At 43.8% G+C, this 13854-nt stretch overlaps 1 protein-coding gene across 1 annotated transcript in view; it reads right to left on the bottom strand.

Annotated features, from left to right (window-relative positions):
* The window catches only part of LOC149445898 (immunoglobulin lambda-1 light chain-like), a 537782-nt gene that overhangs the window by 458890 nt on the left and 65038 nt on the right, over positions 1-13854 (bottom strand). The gene's annotated exons all lie outside the window — the stretch shown is intronic.

The raw sequence follows: 13854 nt of genomic DNA on the forward strand, positions 1-13854 counted from the left end.
TGTACACTCAGCTGACATTCAGGAGCTGTTCAGCTACCCCTGAACTCTCCCTAATGTTTTTCTATGTGTCCATGTACACATCGTCGTCTACAGTCATTTACAGGCAGTTGAGTTTACAGTTGTTTTTTTGAATGCACCAAACTTACGTTCAGCAGTAGATTTTACCGGCGTTTCAAACGCCAAATGTTTGTAAATGCGTGTAAACGCCGTTAACCGCATTTATAAGCATTTGCGTTTTGAAGCGTTTTTTAACTGTTCCATTTCCAAATGCTGTCCAGAGCCTTTTTTCGTCATCAGAAATGCATGTAAAGCTTTTCCATGTATTCAAATGGACCCGGTACACCAGCGCAGTCAGTTGCAGGTTTCGCATGAAGGAAAAAATGGTAGAACATGCTGCATTATGCTCATGATGGGATCTATAGTGACTACAACCAGAAAAGACAGGTAATCTCAACACATACTGCTCTCTCTGCTTCTGCTTACTCTATTCCTCTCAAAATGTCTGAAATAGTTAATTTTGTTACTATTTTTCAGTGCGTTCTGGGCATTTCGGAGGGTCTCCTGAGGTTATCTTTTAAAAATGCTTCTACACGCAAACGCACATAAATGCGGTATGCAAGCACTGCTAAACTGACATTTTTTAGCCTACGTTTTCCAGCAGTCAGTTTCTATTGTTCAGGAGAGTTTTCCAAACGGCCTTTGTACATGAGCCCTAAGGAGGGCACAGACACCACCAATGTATGAGTAGACACAGACCACCAAGGCTGACATTTTTCCTCCCACTGACCACCAATACATAATATTTTTCTCTCTCCAATCACCAACGTGGAGCATTTTTTCCTCCTGTTGACTAGCACTATGACACATAGGGGTTTATTTACTAAAGCTGGAGAGTGCAAAATCAGGCTCACTTCTGCATAGAAACCGTTTCCATGTTTTATTGCCAAAGCTTAACTGAACAAGCTGAGATTAGAAGCTGATTGGTTTCTATGCAGAAGTGAGCCTGATTTTGCACTCTCCAGCTTCAGTAAAAAAACAAACCCATACTGCCGACTGCAGCATGCTATGGATTGTGGTGTCCATATCAAGGTGCTTACTGCTGTACATTACATACTCCTGACCAGAGTGCATCTTGTCTCAACAGTTGCTAGTCACTAAATAGTTTCTGTTTTTGTTCATAATCTGTTTCTTTTTTAACCGCTAGCCTACAGGGCACTTATACCCTCTTCCTATCCAGGTCAATTTCCAGCTTTCAGCGCTGTCGCATTTTGAATGACAATTGCACGGTCATACAACACTGTACCCATATGAAATTTTTTTCATTTTTTTCTGACAGATAGAGCTTTCTTTTGGTGGTATTTAATCACCTCTGGGTTTTTTATTTTTTCTTAAACAAACCAAAAACCACTGAAAATGTTAGAAAAAAAATGTTTTTTCTTAGTTTTTGTTATAACATTTTGTAAATAAGTGATTTTTCTCCTTCACTGATATGCGCTAATGAGGCTGCAGTGGTGGGCACTGATAGGCTGCACTGATAGGTGACACTGATGGGCACTGATGAGGAGGCACTGGTAGGTGGCACTGATGGGCATTGACAGGCATCACTGATGGGCACTGAAAGGCAGCACTGATACATGGCACTGATATATGGCACTGACTGGCACTGATAGGCGACACTGACACAGCACTGATAGGCAGCACCGATGCGCACAGATAGGCGGCACTGACTGGCACTGATTGGCAGCACTGATTGGCATTGATAGGTGGCACTGACTGGCACTGATGGGTGACACTGAAAGGCAGCACAGATGGGCACTGATATGTGGCATTGATGTGAACTGGTAGGCACTGATGTGGCTCTGATGGGCACTGGCACGAGGCACTGATGAGCATGGACACAAGGCACTGATGGACACTGACAGGTGGCACTGCTGGGGCTACACTGATCATCAAGGCACACTGATCATCAGTGCTCTGATGATCAGTGTACATGTCCCCTCCGTGGAAAGCTGATTATGGGCTCTCCTCTCGAGATGTCAGCGTGACAGCTCGAGAGGAGAGAAATGCCGATAACCGGCATTGCCCTGTTTACATGTGATCAGCTGTGATTGGACACAGCTGATCACATGACTGAGCCGACATCTTCGGCTCTTTCCCTGATCAGTGATCCGCTTTGTCCGAGGGACACAGCGCACCTGCGATCGCTGCGCTGCCCTCTCCCTGAGCCGCGCATGCGCGGTGAGAATAGGAGGACGTTGTATGACGTCCTCCCAGAACAAGAGAACCACCTTGTGCCCGTCATTGGACTATATGGCGGGCGGGAGGTGGTTAAAGACAATCCTTCAAGTCCAGTCTCCTTCAAGCCCAACAGCTTTTATGTTTCAATAAACATTCCACAGTACTTTTCGTTTCTGCTCCACAGCACAAGCAAGTGTGTCCTGTGGGGTGGCTAGCAGGGCAGAATAAATGTCCATAAATCATATCAGTTACAGCCATCCCACGAGTAGACACAGCTTGCGGTCAGGTCCATCTCATCTGTACACGTGTACGTGCTCATCAATGCCCGTGACCAGGTGGGGCTGCGTTCATGTGGGAATCAACATTAACCGCATAAGGACCACCCACAGTAGATTTACTGCTGCAGTGCGGCCCCTGTGCGCAAAATCCCGTATATATATATACACATACATACATACACAGTTGTGTTCAAAATAATAGCAGTCAGACATCACTAACCTGATCAATCACTGTTTTTGGTAGAAATGATATTTCTACATGGCAAATAATTTACTAGCAGGTGTAGTAGAGTAATAGAAATCCAACAGACCCAACAGTCATGACATGCATGCTGCTGATTCTGTGTAATTGAATCACTAACTGAAAGGGGCATGTTCAAAATAATAGCAGTGTGGAGTTCTATTAGTGATGTGATTCATTCTTAGAAGAACAGGTGGCAATTATTGCCCTTATTTAAGGAAGGAAGGCAGCAAATGTTGTACATGCTGGTTACAGTGCATTTCTCTCTGAAATTCTGAGGAAAATGGGTCGTTCCAGACATTGTTCAGAAGAACAGCATACCTTGATTAAAAAGTTGATTGGAGAGGGGAAAACATATAAAGAAGTGCAGAAAATGATAGGCTGCTCAGCTAAAATGATCGCAAATGCTTTAAAATGGCAACCAAAACCTGAAAGGCGTGGAAGAAAGCAAAAAACTACCATTCGAATGGATAGAAGAATAGCCAAAATGGCAAGGACTCAGCCAACAATCAGCTCCAGGAAGATCAAAGAAGGTCTAAAGTTACCTGTGAGTACTGTTACAATTAGAAGACGCCTATGTGAAGCCAAGCTATCTGCAAGAAGCCCCCGCAAAGTCCCACTGTTGAAAAAAAGACGTGCTGAAGAGGTTACAATTTGCCAAAGAGCACATTGACTGGCCTAAAGAGAAATGGCGCAACATTTTGTGGACTGATGAAAGTAAGATTGTTCTTTTTGGGTCTAGTGGCCGGAGACAGTTTGTCAGACGACCCCCAAACACTGAATTCAAGCCACAGTACACTGTGAAGACAGTGAAGCATGGTTGGGCAAGCATCATGATATGGGGATGATTCTCATACTACGGTGTTGGGCCTATTTATCGCATACCAGGGATCATGGATCAGTTTGAATACGTCAGAATACTTGAAGAGGTCATGCTGCCTTATGCTGAAGAGGAAATGCCCTTGAAATGGGTGTTCCAACAAGACAATGACCCCAAACACACCAGTAAACGTGCAACATCTTGGTTCCAGACCAACAAGATTGATGTTATGGAGTGGCCAGCCCAATCCTTGGATCTTAATCCAATAGAAAACTTGTGGGGTGACATAAAAAATGCAGTTTCTGAGGCAAAATCAAGAAATAGAGAAGAACTGTGGAATGTAGTCAAATCATCCTGGGCTGGAATACCTGTTCACAGGTGCCAGAAGTTGGTTGACTCCATGCAACACAGATGTACAGCAGTTCTCAGAAACAGTGCTTATACAACTAAATATTCATTAAGTGATTCAAAGGAAAGCAAAATCTTCAAACATTTTTCAGTTTATATAGTGAATGTTTGAGTTTGTAAAGAAGAATACAAACACTGCTATTTTTTTGAACAGTCTAATATTCACTTTTGTTTTAGAGGAACAACACAAATTTGATATATTTTTCTTCATGTTTTGATTTGGAATAGAATGTGTAGTGTTCCCAATGTATTTGTGTGTATGGAAATAAAAGCTATTAGAAGGATTTTGAGCTTTATTCACTTTTTTCAACACACTGCTATTATTTTGAACACAACTGTATAAGTGTATAATTTTGCACTTCCGGGTAGGGGGTGCGCGCCAGGTGCACAACCGCCCTTCACGTGTTGCTGATCACGGCCCCGGGTGTCAATCAGTGGGTCCCAGCTGGTGATTACCCGCCTGCACCTGATGATTACCGGCGATCACTGACAGGGAGGAGGGCTACATCGTTTACCAACAGCCCTCTTCCCTGTCAGTTTGGGCACACTGTTCAGGATGCCTGAGCACAGCCATCCAGAGCAGTGTGCTTACAGTGAAGCACACCCCCCCTCCCCTGGCCCCTAGGAAAACACTCCCAGCACACAGTTAACCCATTGATTGCCCCTCATTGTTAACCCATTCCTGCCCAGTACCATTAGTACAGTGTCAGTGCTTTTTTTTAGCACTGATCACTGTATTGGTGTCACTGGGGATGTCAGTGACACAAAGTAAGTTCCCCCCAGTGTCAGAATGCCAACTGTGGAATGATTACCCCCTTTTTTTACATTGGCAAGTATTTCTTTTTTTTTTGTATCACATTTGAATGCAACAGGGCCCAATCAGCGCTGTGCAGCCACAAGAATATCTAATCGATTTTCGGAAGTGATGTCTCTAGGTTTAGGCCTAAGAGATTTCCAGCTTGCCTTGCCCCCTGATTTCACTGTTCAGTGGAGCAAGCAAAAGATATCACATGACCGGGGCACACAGCACAGAGAAAATGGTATTTAGTGTCAGTATTTTCACATGTGCAATATACTGCTGTTTACATTTTGCTAATAGGAGATGACTTATATGGTATGCGGGAAATGGGTTTATTGACACATATAACTGAAAGCAAAACTTTTTTTTTAGCTTTGGATAGAGTAGTGAAGGATTAGAACATCTGTCAGGTTTTTATTGATGCCTGTTCCCTCGTTGAATATTCACCCTCTATTAGCACCAAAAGTGAAAAAAAATCTCAAATTTTAAATAATCACAAGAACACAAATAGAGGAGAAAATTTCCCATTGCAACACTAGTTCTGGTGACCTTGATGACTAACAGGGATTTCCTTTGGGGGCTTTTTTCTCACTTCTTCCTGAGACTATGGGACAGGAAGTAAAGGGAAATCTCCCCAATGAGATACAGATACAGAAAAAACCTAACAGTTGTAATGATACTGTTGTTGCGTCATTGCCTTCCTAAGCATGAACCAGGTCTTTCACAATCCTAGTTACACTCCTGGTTTACAGATAGCAATTTAATGGACATTTGATGAAATGTTCTAAAACATATACAAATGTTTTATAAATATTCTGCTGGTCCTTTGAAGCCCAATTCCACCCAGAACTTTCTTTTTGGTATTGGGCAGACACCATACTAAAATTTTCAGTTCCCATCTTTGCTCACAGAATTCTGCCATTTGTTTTTTATAAGCTCACAAATCATTATAATACTCAATGAAAGATGCAATATTGTCAGGAATCTAGGAATGACCAGAAAGGTGTGGACTGACACAGGGAAACGCAGGTCTCAGGTACAGTATAATACAGTTTATTATTAGCCACCCAGATATATATATATATATATATATATATATATATATAAACGCACAGTGAGCGAACCAACCTTCCACTAATCTTAGGAGGTGCAGGAATACAGGCGTAGTCAGGGCTGGAGAGGTGGAACGGTCAGGCCGGCCGTAGGGTTCTGTAATGACCGTTTGGTGGTACCTCTAGCGGTCCTCAGGACAGGATTCCCCAGGGCGCGGAGTCTAAGTCCCAGTCTGCTTATTCACCAGGGCCCCTGATGGTGGGGATGGACTTGGAGCAGACAGGAACCAGGTCGCGGCCCCTGAGTACACCTGCTAGTGGTAGAGGGATCCGCCAGAGGTATGTGCAGGTAGAAAGCCTGATGTGAAGAGGCAGAAGGTGTGAGCAGGGACGGCTGGATCCGTGCAGAATGGATGGATGGCAGAGTAGTAACGTGGTCAGACGGGCCAGGTCAGCAATGTGCGGGCAGCAAGGTACCAAAGGAGCAGTCAGAGAATGGTCAGGGTCACAAGCCGGGTTCAGTAACTCACGGGCAGCGTGGTACAGGGGATCAGGTAGAAGGATGGTCAGGCAAGCCAGGGGTTCAACAGGAGACGGTCAGCCGAGGTCAGGATCAAGCAGGGTCAGCAACGAAGCAGGAACACAAGATACCAGGTACAGAGGCTCATGGGAAAACATACACCAAGGCCCAGACTGCAGGTCTGGCCATCCCTTAAATACACCTTCTGCAATCAGCCCCAGGTTTGGCTGATTGCAGAAGTGAGCTTCTGGCTGCTGAGAGCACCCGCTGGTCAGCCCTGGTACTGCAGCCCACACGGCAGGTGAGTCCCACCACCAGTGCTGAGTCCATTCCTGACAAATATAAAAGTGTACACAATTAGAACAGTGATGAATAGAAACCATTTATAACTACTCTAACTGCTGTCAGACCAGTCAAAAGAACATTCTGTGAGGTTGCTACACGTACTGAATATTTATTAGTCTTTAGCTATTTAAACAAGTATGTAAGAGGAACAAAAGGGGAAGTTTATATTAGTGTCTCGCTGTGTGTGAATTTGTAGCACTGTGTGCGCACTACCAGTCCATAGAGCACAGTAATAATTCCCATCATCTGCATCCTGTACATTACTGATAGACAAAACGCTTGAGCTTCCTTGGATGGATCCAGTAAAACGTTCAGAGGTTCCTGGGGGTTTTACATTATGATTACTGGCTCCATTACTACCTGTTATAAGTTTAGGAACACTCCCAGGTGACTGATATACCCAGTTCGGGTAGTTACCACCAGCTACAGAGCCATCACTACGACCACAGGACAAAATGACATTACCACCAAGAGACGCGGTTATTGTGGGTTCCTGGATGACATTAAACTGAGCCACAGAATCTGCAATAAAAATGAGAGAATGATGATAGTAAAAAAAATCCTAGAATATTTTATTGCAGTAATCTTAATAAGCTACAAAATATGAATTACAGGAAAAATAGGTGATGAAAGTGAAGACAGCCCCGATCATGATCAGGATGATGAGGAATCACTCAACAGAAAAGAACTACAATATAGAAGAATCCTTCTTGTTCTCATAGTTATACGCTGTATATAAACCACACCTTTCTATGCAAAGGTTTTCAAATTTTATTGGCTGTCAGCAGACTCCACCTACGATATACGTCTGATAAAATCATTATATGTCCTAAAGAAAAAATGATGCCTAGTTTTCATCTACAACTTACAGTCTATTCTCATTTAAGTAGTGTAATTACTGTCTGTGTGAGTTCTGTCTGAATTAAAAAAAAAATTCAGTGATATGCTTTTACAGTCAAATGATTTTTACTTGCATGATTTATTTGTAAACATGTAATGTCTATAAAAGTGAGGAAAACGTATTATTCTAGCATTCAAACATTTGCAGAAAATAAGTTATTACAATTTAGGGTCCTTTCACACATGCAAAGCTAACACAGCTCTGCACTGTGATTTTTTTATTTTATATATGTATAAATTCAAAATATATTTCATTTACCTGCATGCATTGTAGCACATTGTGATGTGATGTCGTGTGTCACAACAGGCTGTGGTGAAAATAAGTCATGTGTGTCTTACCTTACTTTCAATGCACATCAATGCACTGTAGTGCTGTAAATGGAGCATGTGGGCAGTCCTGGATAGGACTGTTCCGTGTAGTGCAGCACTTTATAAAGGGATGAGGTTCTGAATGGTAGAAAACAATCATAGAAATCTAAAAAGTATTAGGCAGGTAGTATATGTAGATCTTCACTGTTGAGTGAAAAAGGGTAAAAATCTCTGTTGATTTGTTTTCAATGTCCATGTCAAGGTTTATAAACTCTCTGTACCATGGACCACAGAAGATGTAAAAAATGGTTCTAGCACTTCCCCATTCTATCCAAAAGTACAAAAAGACTTGAAACTGAGTTCTGATGTAAAAAAAAAAAAAAAAGTTTGCTTATAAAAACTTTTTAAACTGGAAAATACATTTAAGCTGTAGTCCATTATGTGTCTGAAATCTGAACTGTATTTCGCCATCTATTCCTGTTGAAATGTTCCAAACATTGTAGCCTGTTTGACCTCCATAATTATAAATGGAGAGTCCGGACTGTGCAGCCAGATCACAGGACTTAGCATAAAGTGTACTCAGACCAAGGTGGAATAATCAGAAGGACCTGGGATCCTCAGCTGTTATACGATAGTAGAGGTCAGTGCTGGAATAAAGTTCTTTGGTACCCAGGATAATGATGCAAAAGTGTTCTCCCCTCTTTTCCTTAAGCTGAGATAACCAGAGCTTACATATCTACAAGTGCAGAGACCAGGTAGGTGAAGGGTGGAGAAATGACAGCCACAGCATGCTGGCTGTAAGATTACCAACTTTTGGAAATGTGTGGGGTTGTGACATGGTAAAACGAAATTTAGTCATAATGACCTTGGTGAAAAAGAGCCAGAGTTTCATTAATGTTATTATATCATAAATGTGCCCAAACTGTGCAGAAAGAAAAAGCGGGAAGAGTGGACAGGACTGCAACATCAAGAATCAAATTATTCATTGAGAGTTGTAATACTGAGAACCGTCCACTGAACACTGGTTAGTACTGAAGGATGAAATGAAAACCAACTAATTACATGTGTAACCCATTAAAATGTTATTACTTGCAATACATTAAAGTGGACATTAGATGGCAGTGGCCTGCTATGTAGGGTTACTCACATTGACAGGACAGCCCAGAACTTGTATTTCTGAATAGCAGGACTTGGCTGATAAACAGAGTGTCTGGGACTACATTTCCCAGGAGAGGTAGCGTGTGGGCGGGTGACTATAAATATCAAAGCCTGGGAGATTGGCCAGGAGAGTGCAGAAGGAGATGGAAGGAAAAGCAGGTGTGCTGACAGGTGAAGTGCTGAACTAGGCCTCGGAGCCAGGATTGGAGAGAGAGAGGAAAGAACTTACTGACCGCCCAGCTTGCCATGCTGCCAGGCAGGCCACTCTGATAGCAGGAGACAGAGCGGAACACCAAGTCTGAACCAGAGGGCCCATGGACTGTCCCTGTCCATTGGTGAAGATGGATCATGGCAATCCACTGAACCACACTGATCGGGTGAGAGAGATCCATGCATCCACAAACAAAACAAATAGTACGTTATCTGCTGGCACATACAGTGAAGGAAAAAAGTATTTGATCCCCTGCTGATTTTGAATGTTTGCCCACTCACAAAGAAATGATTGTAACACTGAGAGACAGAATAGCAACAAAAAATTCAAGAAATGCATGTCTAACAAATTATGCACTGATTTGCATGTTCATGAAGGAAATAAGTATTTGATCCCCTTCACAAAACATGACTTAGTACTTGGTGGCAAATCCCTTGTTGGCAATCACAGAGATCAGTCGTTTCCTGTAGTTGGCCACCAGGTTTGCACACATCTCAGGAGGGATTTTGGCCCACTCCTCTTGGCAGATCCTCTTCAAGTCATTAAGGTTTTGTGGCTGATGTTTGGCAACTCAAACTTTCAGCTCCCTCCACAGATTTTAAACCGGATTAAGGTCTGGAGACTGGCTAGGCCACTCCAGGACCTTAATGTGCTTCTTCTTGAGCCACTCCTTTGTTGCCTTGGTCGTGTGTTTTGGGTCATTGTCATGCTGGAACACCCATCCACAACCTATTTTCAATACCCTGGGTGAGGGAAGAAAGGTTCTCATCCAAGATTTGATGGTACATTGCCCGGTCCATCGTCCCTTTGATGTAGTTTAGTTGTCCTGTCCCCTTAGCAGAAAAACACCCCCAAAGCAGAATGTTTCCACCACCATGTTTGACAGTTGGGATGGTGTTCTTGGGGTCATAGGCAGCATTCCTCCTCCAAACACGGCGAGTTGAGTTGATGCCAAAGAGCTCGATTTTGGTCTCATCTGACCACAACACTTTCAACCAGTCCTCCTCTGCATCATTCAGATGTTCAGTGGCAAACCTCAGATGGGCCTGGACATGTGTTTTCTTGAGCAGAGGGACCTTGCGGGCACTGCAGGATTTCAATCCTTGTCGGCGTAGTGTGTTGCCAATTGTTTTCTTGGTGACTGTGGTCCCAGCTGCCTGGAGATCATTGACAAGATCCTCACGTGTAGTTCTGGGATGATTCCTCACTGTTCTCATGATCATTGACACTCCGTGAGGTGAGATCTTGTTTGCACCAACTGTTGTCACTTTCTCACCAAGCTGCTTGGCGATAGTTTTGTAGCCCAGTTCAGCCTTGTGTAGGTCTACAATCATGTCCCTGACATCCTTGAACAGCTCTTTGGTCTTTGCCATGGTGGAGAGTTTGGAATCTGATTGTTTGATTGCTCCTGTGGACAGGTATCCTTTATACAGGTAACAAAATGAGATTAGCAACACTCCCTTTAAGAGACTGCTTATAATATCAGTTTGTTACCTATATGAAAGACACCTGGTAGCCAGAAATCCTGCTGAATGATAGGGGATCAAATAGTTATTTCCCTCATGAACATGCAAATCAGTGCAGAATTTGTTAGACATGCATTTCTTTTGAATTTTTTGTTGCTGTTCTGTCTCTCAGTGTTGCAATACACCTACAATTCGATTTTTAGACTGATCATTTCTTTGTGAGTGGGCAAACATTCAAAATCAGCAGGGGATCAAATACTTATTTCCTTCACTGTAGTTGTGAACATTACAAACAGTTGAGTGATGAAAAATTGTGCGCTGCCAAATAATTAAATAAATGGTGAAACAATTATGACTACAAGCTGCTGAAAACGCATAAAATGTGTGTTCATCACATGTGATATAGTAAACCAATGAGCAGTGCTGCGCTGCTCAAAAAACACTTAAACATAACATAGCATACATAAAAGTTCAAAACATATGTAAAAAACTCAACAATGAAAGTCCAAAAGAAAAAAAGAAGGAAATAACTCTTCAGAAATGTAGGTGGGAAAAACGTATTCCTGGAGAGTAAGCCCACAATCCTGGTGCTGTAAATATGTAAATGGTGTGCATCACCACGAAGATCATATGAAATAAGTAGACCCACACCTTCATGTATGGAACCGCCTTTCATATATGATCACTGCATCCTCCATGTTTTACTGTTAAAGGGTTCACTTGGCGGGTACAGTGACCATATATGAAAGGGGGATTATCCGTAGAGGAGAGGCTACTATTTCACCCCCATTAGGAGGGGAGAGGCCTGGTTGACCTGTTTCTTGTAGGGGTCCATACAGCCTTGCATGTGATTGGATATTCTTTGCAAAGTGAAGCGTTACATTACTTACTAAGCTCTGGAGCAACTGCAGATGCAGTGCAAATTATATTTGCCTTTAGTAAATCAACCCCACTGTGTTGTGCATTTCAATGTGCTTAGTGCTGTACATTACATACTGCTGACCAAAGTGCTTTTTCTCTTAACAGTTGTAGGCTGTTCTTACTTAAAGTAACTAAACCCAGGACCCTGCATTGATTATATCTGGTCTCCCACAGTACACACAACATGGAAATGCAATTATTTTAGTAAATATAAACTGCTAAATACCTTTTCTCATCGGCAGTTAGAGCAGTCTTGTGACTTCTATTAGTGTCCTGCAGAGCACTGGTTAAAGCTTGTAGGAGGAGTAGGTGCAGAAGGGCTATGGTTCAGCCTGTCTTATCAGAAGATAAGAAATGGACATTTGAACAAGAGGAGGGGCAGAGATGACATGATCAAACGGCCTTTTTACACAATGCAGAGGTTTAACCCCTTAGGTTCCACAGTGAATGTAACAAGCATGCTTCACTGCATATACAGACTGATTTTACTGTTGTGGGTTTAGTAACACTTTAATCTGGAGAATACAAAATCAGACTCACTTCTACACCTCTTAGGAAGTAATGAGACCATGACGCTACGTTTGAAGCAGAGCCGGATGACTGAGTACCGAAACCGGAAGAGCCGCAGACCCACTGTCTGTCATTACATGCATTTTTTTCTTGTACGTGATGAAAGTGCAAATTGAATTAACATATTGTTTTATAACAACTTATTACACTGTGGGGACCCCTCTATTGTATGAGTCTACTGCAGGGAGAAACCTTGATCTTTTAAAGGACCATACAGCCATATACACTCACCGGCCACTTTATTGGGTACACTTGTTCAATTGCTTGGTAACACATATTCCTAATCAGCCAATCACATGGCATCAACTCAATGCACATAGGCATCTAGACGTGGTGAAGTCGACTTACTGAGGTTCAAACCGAGTAGCAGAATGGAAGAAAGGGGATTTAAGTGACTTTGAACATGGCATGGCTGTTGGTGCCAGATGGGCTGGTCTGCTGATCTACTGGGATTTTCATGCACAACCATCTCTAGAGTTTACAGAGAATGGTCCGAAAAAGAGAAAATATCCAATGAGTGGCAGTTGTGTGGACAAAACTGCCTTGTTGATGTCAGAGAAGAATAGGCAGACTGGTTTGAGATGATAGAAAGGCAACAGTAACTCAAATAACCACTCGTTACAACCAAGGTATGCAGAATACCATCTCTAAACATATGACACATCGAACCTTGAAGCAGATGGGCTACAGCAGCAGAAGACCACACCGGGTTCCACTCTTGTCAGCTAAGAACAGGAAAGGAAGGCTACAATAATACAGGCTCACCAAAATTGGACAATAGAAGATTGGAAAAACATTGCCTGGTCCGATGAGTCTCGATTTCAGCTGTGACATTCAAATGATAGAGTCAGAATTTGGAACATGAAAGCATGGATCCATCCAGTAATGCCCGTAGCGTAAATGACAGGAAAAAAGTAGCGCAGGGCAGGCATGACTAGGCCTAGAGTGGGTAAGGAAGGCTAGAAAGGGTTAAGTCAGTGCAGGGGGTTTGAAAATGTATAGGTGGGAGCTGGTTGGTAGAGGGAGAACGTGGGTGGTCTCCTTGGCACCTTTGGGCGGGGTGGTCTGGGTGGGGTCGGTCATTCGGAAGCTGGACGTTGGTGAGTGAGCTTCAGTGAACTCCCCTCATACCCTACCCACGCCAGCATCATTAGGGCCTTTTCCCTGGGACAGTGGGCTGTTATGGATGGTCTGGTGGCCCAGCTGCGTGAGGCGGCAGCCTCACGAGGAATAGACTGGTTGCAGAGCCGGGTCTCTGCCTTTTTGCAGGACCCGGGCTTGTCCCTTGACCCGGGCCTATCGCAGGGCCCGGGCTTACTGCCGGAGGAAGAGGGGCGGGAGCGCCCACGTGCTCGGAGGTCTCGGCCTCCGGAGCGCTTCAGCCCGGACTCCCCACCCCCCAGAGCTCAGCGCCGCATCAGGAGCCCCACACGGGACCCTCCGGCCCCGCAGGCAAGGCACTCTCTGGCCTCTGCTCGCGGGGGAGCCGGGAGGAATCCTCAGCTTCGGCGGAGCTCGGTGGGCGGGGTTTCGCACGGAGGAAGCCCCTCCCCCCCGCCCGCACGGCAACGGAGACGGGACGGTAACGGCTCCTCCACTGGCAAGGTGCATGCCAGAG

This window comes from Staurois parvus, unplaced genomic scaffold, assembly GCF_062004578.1.
Source record: "Staurois parvus isolate SC_StPar_1 unplaced genomic scaffold, SC_StPar_1.0 ptg000704l, whole genome shotgun sequence".
In the NCBI taxonomy this organism is placed as follows: Eukaryota; Metazoa; Chordata; class Amphibia; order Anura; family Ranidae; genus Staurois; species Staurois parvus.